General features: G+C 42.1%; 1 non-coding gene across 1 annotated transcript; it reads left to right on the forward strand.

Moving 5' to 3' along the window:
- Nucleotides 1-6,751: 6,751 nt before the first annotated feature.
- Nucleotides 6,752-6,855, forward strand: LOC130952805 (small nucleolar RNA R71). The gene has a single exon (XR_009074981.1). It is a non-coding gene; the product is annotated as a small nucleolar RNA R71 (small nucleolar RNA).
- Nucleotides 6,856-7,138: the final 283 nt, after the last annotated feature.

Raw genomic sequence — 7,138 nt, forward strand, 5'->3', positions numbered from 1 at the left:
TAACTTTCTTACTCAGCTGACCCACTTGTGCCTCCAAGTTTCTAATGGAAGACCTTATTTCAATCATGAAACTTTGAGTGGTTATGATTAGATCAGAGACCATGGTTGCTAAGTCAGAGTGGCTCTGCTTGGAATTCTCTGTCTGTTGCTGAGAAGATGATGGAAAAGGCTTGCCATTGCTAAACCTGTTTTTTCCACCATTATTGTTGTTGAAACCTTGTTGAGGTCTCCGTTGATCCTTCCATGAGAGATTTGGATGATTTCTCCATGAAGGATTATAGGTGTTTCCATAGGGTTCTCCCATGTAATTCACCTCTTCCATTGATGGGTTCTCAGGATCATAAGCTTCTTCTTCAAATGAAGCGTCCTTAGTACTGCCTGGTGCAGCTTGCATTCCAGACAGACTTTGAGAAATCATATTGACTTGATGAGTCAATATTTTGTTCTGAGCCAATATGGTATTCAGAGTATCAATCTCAAGAACTCCTTTCTTCTGATTCGTCCCATTGTTCACAGGATTCCTTTCAGAAGTGTACATGAATTGGTTATTTACAACCATTTCAATGAGTTCTTGAGCTTCTGCAGGCGTCTTCTTCAGATGAAGAGATCCTCCAGCAGAGCTGTCCAATGACATCTTGGACAGTTCAGACAGACCATCATAGAAGATACCTATGATGCTCTGGTGCGCGAAATTGTGAACAATACTTTTTCACAACTCAAATAATCCCCGGTAATGGCTCCAAGAACTTGGTGCGCCTAATACCATGGCATTACACAACTTCGCACAACTAACCAGCAAGTGTACTGGGTCGTCCAAGTAATAAAACCTTACGTGAGTAAGGGTCGATCCCACGGAGATTGTTAGTATTGAAGCAAGCTATGGTCATCTTGTAAATCTTAGTCAGGCAGACTCGAATGTATATGATGATGATAAACGAAAATAACAGAAAAGGTAAAGATAGAGATACTTATGTATATCATTGGTGTATGAGCTTCAGACAAGTGTATGAAGATGCCTTCCCTTCCGTCTCTCTGCTTTCCTACAGTCTTCATCCAATCCTTCTTACTCCTTTCCATGGCAAACTTGTGTAGGGTCTCACTGTTGTCAGCAGCTACCTCCCATCCGCGCAGTGAAAGCTAATGCAGAGCACTCTGTCACAGTGCCGCCAATCACCGGTTTGGTTCCCTCCCCTACCGGAATAGAATCACTCTTTTGCGTCTGTCACTAACGCCCAGTAGGTTACAGGTTTGAAGCACGTCACAGTCATTCAGTCATTGAATCCTACTCAGAACACCACAGACAAGGTTAGACCTTCCGGATTCTCTTGAATGCCGCCATCAGTTCTTGCCTATACCACGAAGACTCTGATCTCATGGAATGGCTGGCTCGTTTGTCAGACGAGCACTCGGTTGTCAGGCGATCAACCATGCATCATGCAATCAGAAATCCAAGAGATATTCACTAAAGCCTTGAATGCTTGTAGAACAAGAATGGTTGTCAGTCATCTTGTTCATAGGTTGAAGAACAAGTGATATCTTAGATAAAGAACAAGCGGAGTTGAATGGAAGAACAATAGTAATTGCATTAATACTCGAGGTACAGCAGAGCTCCACACCCTTAATCTATGGTGTGTAGAAACTCCACCGTTGAAAATACATAAGAACAAAGGTTAGGCATGGCCGAATGGCCAGCCTCCCAAAGGTCTAAGATAGCATAAAACAAAGATAGCTACTTAGATGTCGTCTCTCCGACTCTCTGACTCTCTGACTCTCTGACTCCCTGACTCTCTGACTCCCTGTCATACAATAGTAGAAGGTCCTACTTATAGAAAACTATTACATAGATGAGTAAATGACATAAAAATCCACTTCCGGGCCCACTTGGTGTGTGCTTGGGCTGAGCAATCAAGGAAATTCGTGTAGAGACCCTTTCTGGAGTTAAACGCCAGCTTTTATGCCAGTTTGGGCGTTTAACTCCAACTTTTATTCCTGTTCCGGCGTTTAACGCTGGAATTTCTGAGGCCGGATTGCTTCGCGGGTTTGGGCCATCAAATCTTGGATAAAGTATGGACTATTATATATTGCTGGAAAGCCCTGGATGTCTACTTTCCAACGCCGTTGAGAGCGCGCCAATTGGGCTTCTGTAGCTCCAGAAAATCCACTTCGAGTGCAGGGAGGTCAGAATCCAACAGCATCTGCAGTCCTTTTTAGTCTCTGGATCAGATTTTTGCTCAGAACCTTCAATTTCAGTCAGAAAATACCTGAAATCACAGAAAAACACACAAACTCATAGTAAAGTCCAGAAAAGTGAATTTTAAATAAAAACTAATAAAAATATACTAAAAACTAACTAAAAGATACTAAAAACATACTAAAAACAATGCCAAAAAGTATACAAATTATCCGCTCATCACAACACCAAACTTAAATTGTTGCTTGTCCTCAAGCAACTGAAAATCAAAATAGGATAAAAAGAAGAGAATATGCAATGAATTCCAAAAACATCTGTGAAGATCAGTATTAATTAGATGAGCGGGGCTTTTAACTTTTTGCTTCTGAACAGTTTTGGCATCTCAATCTCTCCTTTGAAATCCAGAATGGTTGGCTTCTTTAGGAACTCAGAGTCCAGATAGTGTTAATGATTCTCCTAGTGAAGTATGATGATTCTTGAACATAGCTATTTATTGAGTCTTGGCTGTGGCCCAAAGCACTCTGTCTTCCAGTATTACCACCGGATACATACATGCCACAGACACATAATTGGGTGAACCTTTTCAGATTGTGACTCAGCTTTGCTAAAGTCCCCAATTAGAGGTGTCCAGGGTTCTTAAGCACACTCTTATTTACCTTGGATCACAACTCTTATTCTTTCTTTTTCTTTCTTTTTTTTTTCGATTTTTTTTTTTTTTTTTTTTTTTTTTTTTTTTTTTTTTGAATAGCTTTTTCTTGCTTCAAGAATCATTTTATTGATTTTTCAGATCCTCAGTAACATGTCTCCTTTTTCATCATTCTTTCAAGAGCCAACATTCATGAACCACAAATTCAAGATACATATGCACTGTTTAAGCATACATTCAGAGAACAAAAATATTGCCACCACATCAAAATAATTAAACTATTATAAAATTCAAAATTCATGCAATTCTTCCTTTTTCAATTAAGCACATTTTTATTCAAGAAAGGTGATGGATTCATAGGACATTCATAACTTTAAGGCATAGACACTAAGACACTAATGATCATAAGACACAAACATGGATAACATAAAGCATAGAATTCGAAAAACAGAGAGATAAAGAACAAGAAAATCAAGGAATGGGTCCACCTTAGTGATGGCGGCTCTTCATCAATGGGGGTGTCTCCCTCTATGTCAACTCCAACTGAATAACAGAGGTGACAAATGAGGTGAGGAAAGGCTAATCTTGCCAAAGTGGAGGTCTTGTCCGCCACTTTATAGAGTTCTTGAGCTATAACCTCATGAACTTCTATTTCTTCTCTAATCATGATACTATGGATCATGATGGCCCGGTCTATGGTCACTTCGGACCGGTTGCTAGTGGGAATGATTGAGCGTTGTATGAACTCTAACCATCCTCTAGCTACGGGCTTGAGGTCATGCCTTCTTAATTGAACCGGCTTTCCTCTTGAGTCTTGCCTCCATTGTGCGCCCTCTTCACATATGACTGTGAGGACTTGGTCCAACCTTTGATCAAAGTTGACCCTTCTAGTGTAAGGATGCTCATCTCCTTGCATCATGGGCAAGTTGAACGCCATCCTCACACTCTCCGGACTGAAATCCAAGTATTTCCCCCGAACCATAGTAAGATAATTCTTTGGATTCGGGTTCACACTTTGGTCATGGTTCTTGGTGATCCATGCATTGGCATAGAACTCTTGAACCATCAAGATTCCGACTTGTTGAATGGGGTTGGTAAGTACTTCCCAACCTCTTCTTCGGATCTCATGGCGGATCTCCGGATATTCACCCTTTTTGAGTGAAAAAGGGACTTCGGGGATCACCTTCTTCAAGGCCACAACTTCATAGAAGTGGTCTTGATGCACCTTTGAGAGGAATCTATCCATCTCCCATGACTCGGAGGTGGAAGCCTTTGCCTTCCCTTTCCTCTTTTTAGAGGTTTCTCCGGCCTTTGGTGCCATAATGGTTATGGAAAAACGAAAAAGCAACGCTTTTACCACACCAAACTTAAAATGTTTGCTCGTCCTCGAGCAAAAGAAGAAAGAAGGGAGTAGAAGAAGAAGAAATGAGGAAGAGGGAGATGGAGGTGTATTCGGCCAAAGGGGGAAGAAGTGGTGTTTAGGTTGTGTGGAAATGAAGGGTGTAAAGAGGGGTTTATATAGGAGAGAGGGGGATGAAAGTTCGGTCATTTGAGGGTGGGTTTGGGAGGGAAAGTGGTTTGAATTTGAAGTGTGAGGTTGGTGGGGTTTTATGAAGGATGGATGTGAGTGGTGAAGAGAAAGATGGGATTTGATAGGTGAGGGGTTTTTGGGGAAGAGGTGTTGAGGTGATTGGTGAATGGGGGAAGAAGAGAGAGTGATTGTAGGGTCCTGTGGGGTCCACAGATCCTGTAGTAGGGTCCTGTGGGGTCCACAGATCCTGTAGTGTCAAGGAAAAGGCATCCCTGCATCAATTGGCATCAAAATCCACGTTTTGGGCCAATTCTGGCGTTAAACGCCGGGCTGGTACCCATTCCTGGCGTTTAACGCCAGGTTTTATACCTTTACTGGCGTTTAACGCCAGTTTGGTGCCCCTTTCTGGCGTTAAACGCCCAGAAAGGTGCCAGACTGGGCGTTAAACGCCCATCTGCTAGGCTGACTGGCGTTTGAACGCCAGCAGCATCTTCCTCCAGGGTGTGCTGTTTTTCTTCCTGTTTTTCATTCTGTTTTTGCTTTTTTTCATTATTTTTATGACTTCTTATGATCATCAACCTACAAAAAAAAGATAAAATAACAAAAGAAAATAATTAATTATAAATCATTGGGTTGCCTCCCAACAAGCGCTTCTTTACTGTCACTAGCTTGACAGAGGTCTCTCATGGAGCCTCAGAAATGCTCAGAACCGTGTTGGACCTTCCCAACACCAAACTTAGAGTTTGAATGTGGGGGTTCAACACCAAACTTAGAGTTTGGTTGTGGCCTCCCAACACCAAACTTAGAGTTTTACTGTGGGGGCTCTGCTTGGCTCTGTTTTGAGAGAAGCTCTTCATGCTTCTTCTCCATGATGATAGAGGGATATCCTTGGGCCTTAAACACCATGGATTCTTCATTCACTTGAATGATCAACTCTCCTCCATCAACATCAATCACAGCCTTTGCTGTGGCTAGGAATGGTCTGCCAAGGATGATGGATTCATCCATGCACTTCCCAGTCTCTAGGACTATGAAATCAGTAGGGATGTAATGGTCTTTAACCTTAACCAGAACATCCTCTACAAGTCCATAGGCTTGTTTTCTTGAGTTGTCTGCCATCTCTAGGGAGATTTTTGCAGCTTGCACCTCAAAGATCCCTAATTTCTCCATTACAGAGAGGGGCATGAGGTTCACACTTGACCCTAAGTCACACAAGGCCTTCTTGAAGGTCATGGTGCCTATGGTACAAGGTATAGAAAACTTCCCAGGATCCTGCCTCTTTTGGGGCAGTTTCTGCCTAGACAAGTTATCCAGTTCTTTGGTGAGCAAGGGAGGTTCATCTTCCCAAGTCTCATTTCCAAATAACTTGTCATTTAGCTCCATGATTGCTCCAAGGTATTTAGCAACTTGCTCTTTAGTGACATACTCATCCTCTTCAGAGGAAGAATACTCATCAGAGCTCATGAAAGGCAGTAGTAAGTCCAAGGGAATCTCTATGGTCTCAGTTTGAGCCTCAGATTCCCAAGGTTCCTCATTGGGGAACTCACTGGAGGCCAGTGCACGCCCATTGAGGTCTTCCTTAGTGGCGTTCACTGCCTCTTCTTCCTCCCAGAATTCGGCCATATTGATGGCTTTGCACTCTCCTTTTGGATTTTCTTCAGTGTTACTTGGGAGAGTGCTTGGAGGAAGTTCAGTAATTTTCTTGCTCAGCTGACCCACTTGTCCTTCCAAGTTTCTAATGGAGGATCTTGTTTCATTCATGAAACTTTGAGTGGTCTTTATTAGATCAGAGACCATGGTTGCTAAGTCAGAATTATTCTGCTTAGAACTCTCTGTCTGTTGCTGAGAAGATGATGGAAAAGGCTTGCTATTGCTAAGCCTGTTTCTTCCACCATTATTATTGAAACCTTGTTGAGGTCTCTCTTGATTCTTCCATGAGAGGTTTGGGTGATTTCTCCATGAAGAATTATAGGTATTACCATAGGGTTCTCCTAGGTAATTCACCTCTTCCATGGAAGGGTTCTCAGGATCATAGGCTTCTTCCTCAGATGAAGCATCCTTAGTACTGTTTGGTGCATTTTGCATTCCAGACAGATTTTGAGAAATCAAATTGACTTGTTGAGTCAATATTTTGTTCTGAGCCAATATGGCATTCAGAGCATCAATCTCAAGAACTCCTTTCTTCTGACCAGTCCCATTGTTCACAGGATTCCTCTCAGAAGTGTACATGAATTGGTTATTTGCAACCATTTCAATCAGTTCTTGAGCTTCTGCAGGCGTCTTCTTCAAATGAAGAGATCCTCCTGCAGAGCTATCCAAAGACATCTTGGATAGTTCAGAGAGACCATCATAGAAAATACCTATGATGCTCCATTCAGAAAGCATGTCAGATGGACATCTTCTGATTAATTGTTTGTATCTTTCCCAAGCTTCATAGAGGGATTCTCCATCCTTTTGTCTAAAGGTTTGGACTTCCACTCTAAGCTTACTCCATCTTTGTGGTGGAAAGAACTTTGCCAAGAAGGCATTGACTAGCTTTTCCCAAGAGTCCAGGCTTTCTTTAGGTTGAGAGTCCAACCATATTCTAGCTCTGTCTCTCACAGCAAAAGGGAATAGCATCAGTCTATAGACCTCAGGGTTAACCCCATTAGTCTTGACTGTGTCACAGATTTGCAAGAACTCAGCTAAAAACTGATGAGGATCTTCCATTGGAAGTCCATGAAACTTGCAATTCTGTTGCATTAGAGAAACTAATTGAGGCTTAAGCTCA

Source organism: Arachis stenosperma, chromosome 9 (assembly GCF_014773155.1).
Source record: "Arachis stenosperma cultivar V10309 chromosome 9, arast.V10309.gnm1.PFL2, whole genome shotgun sequence".
Taxonomy (NCBI): domain Eukaryota; kingdom Viridiplantae; phylum Streptophyta; class Magnoliopsida; order Fabales; family Fabaceae; genus Arachis; species Arachis stenosperma.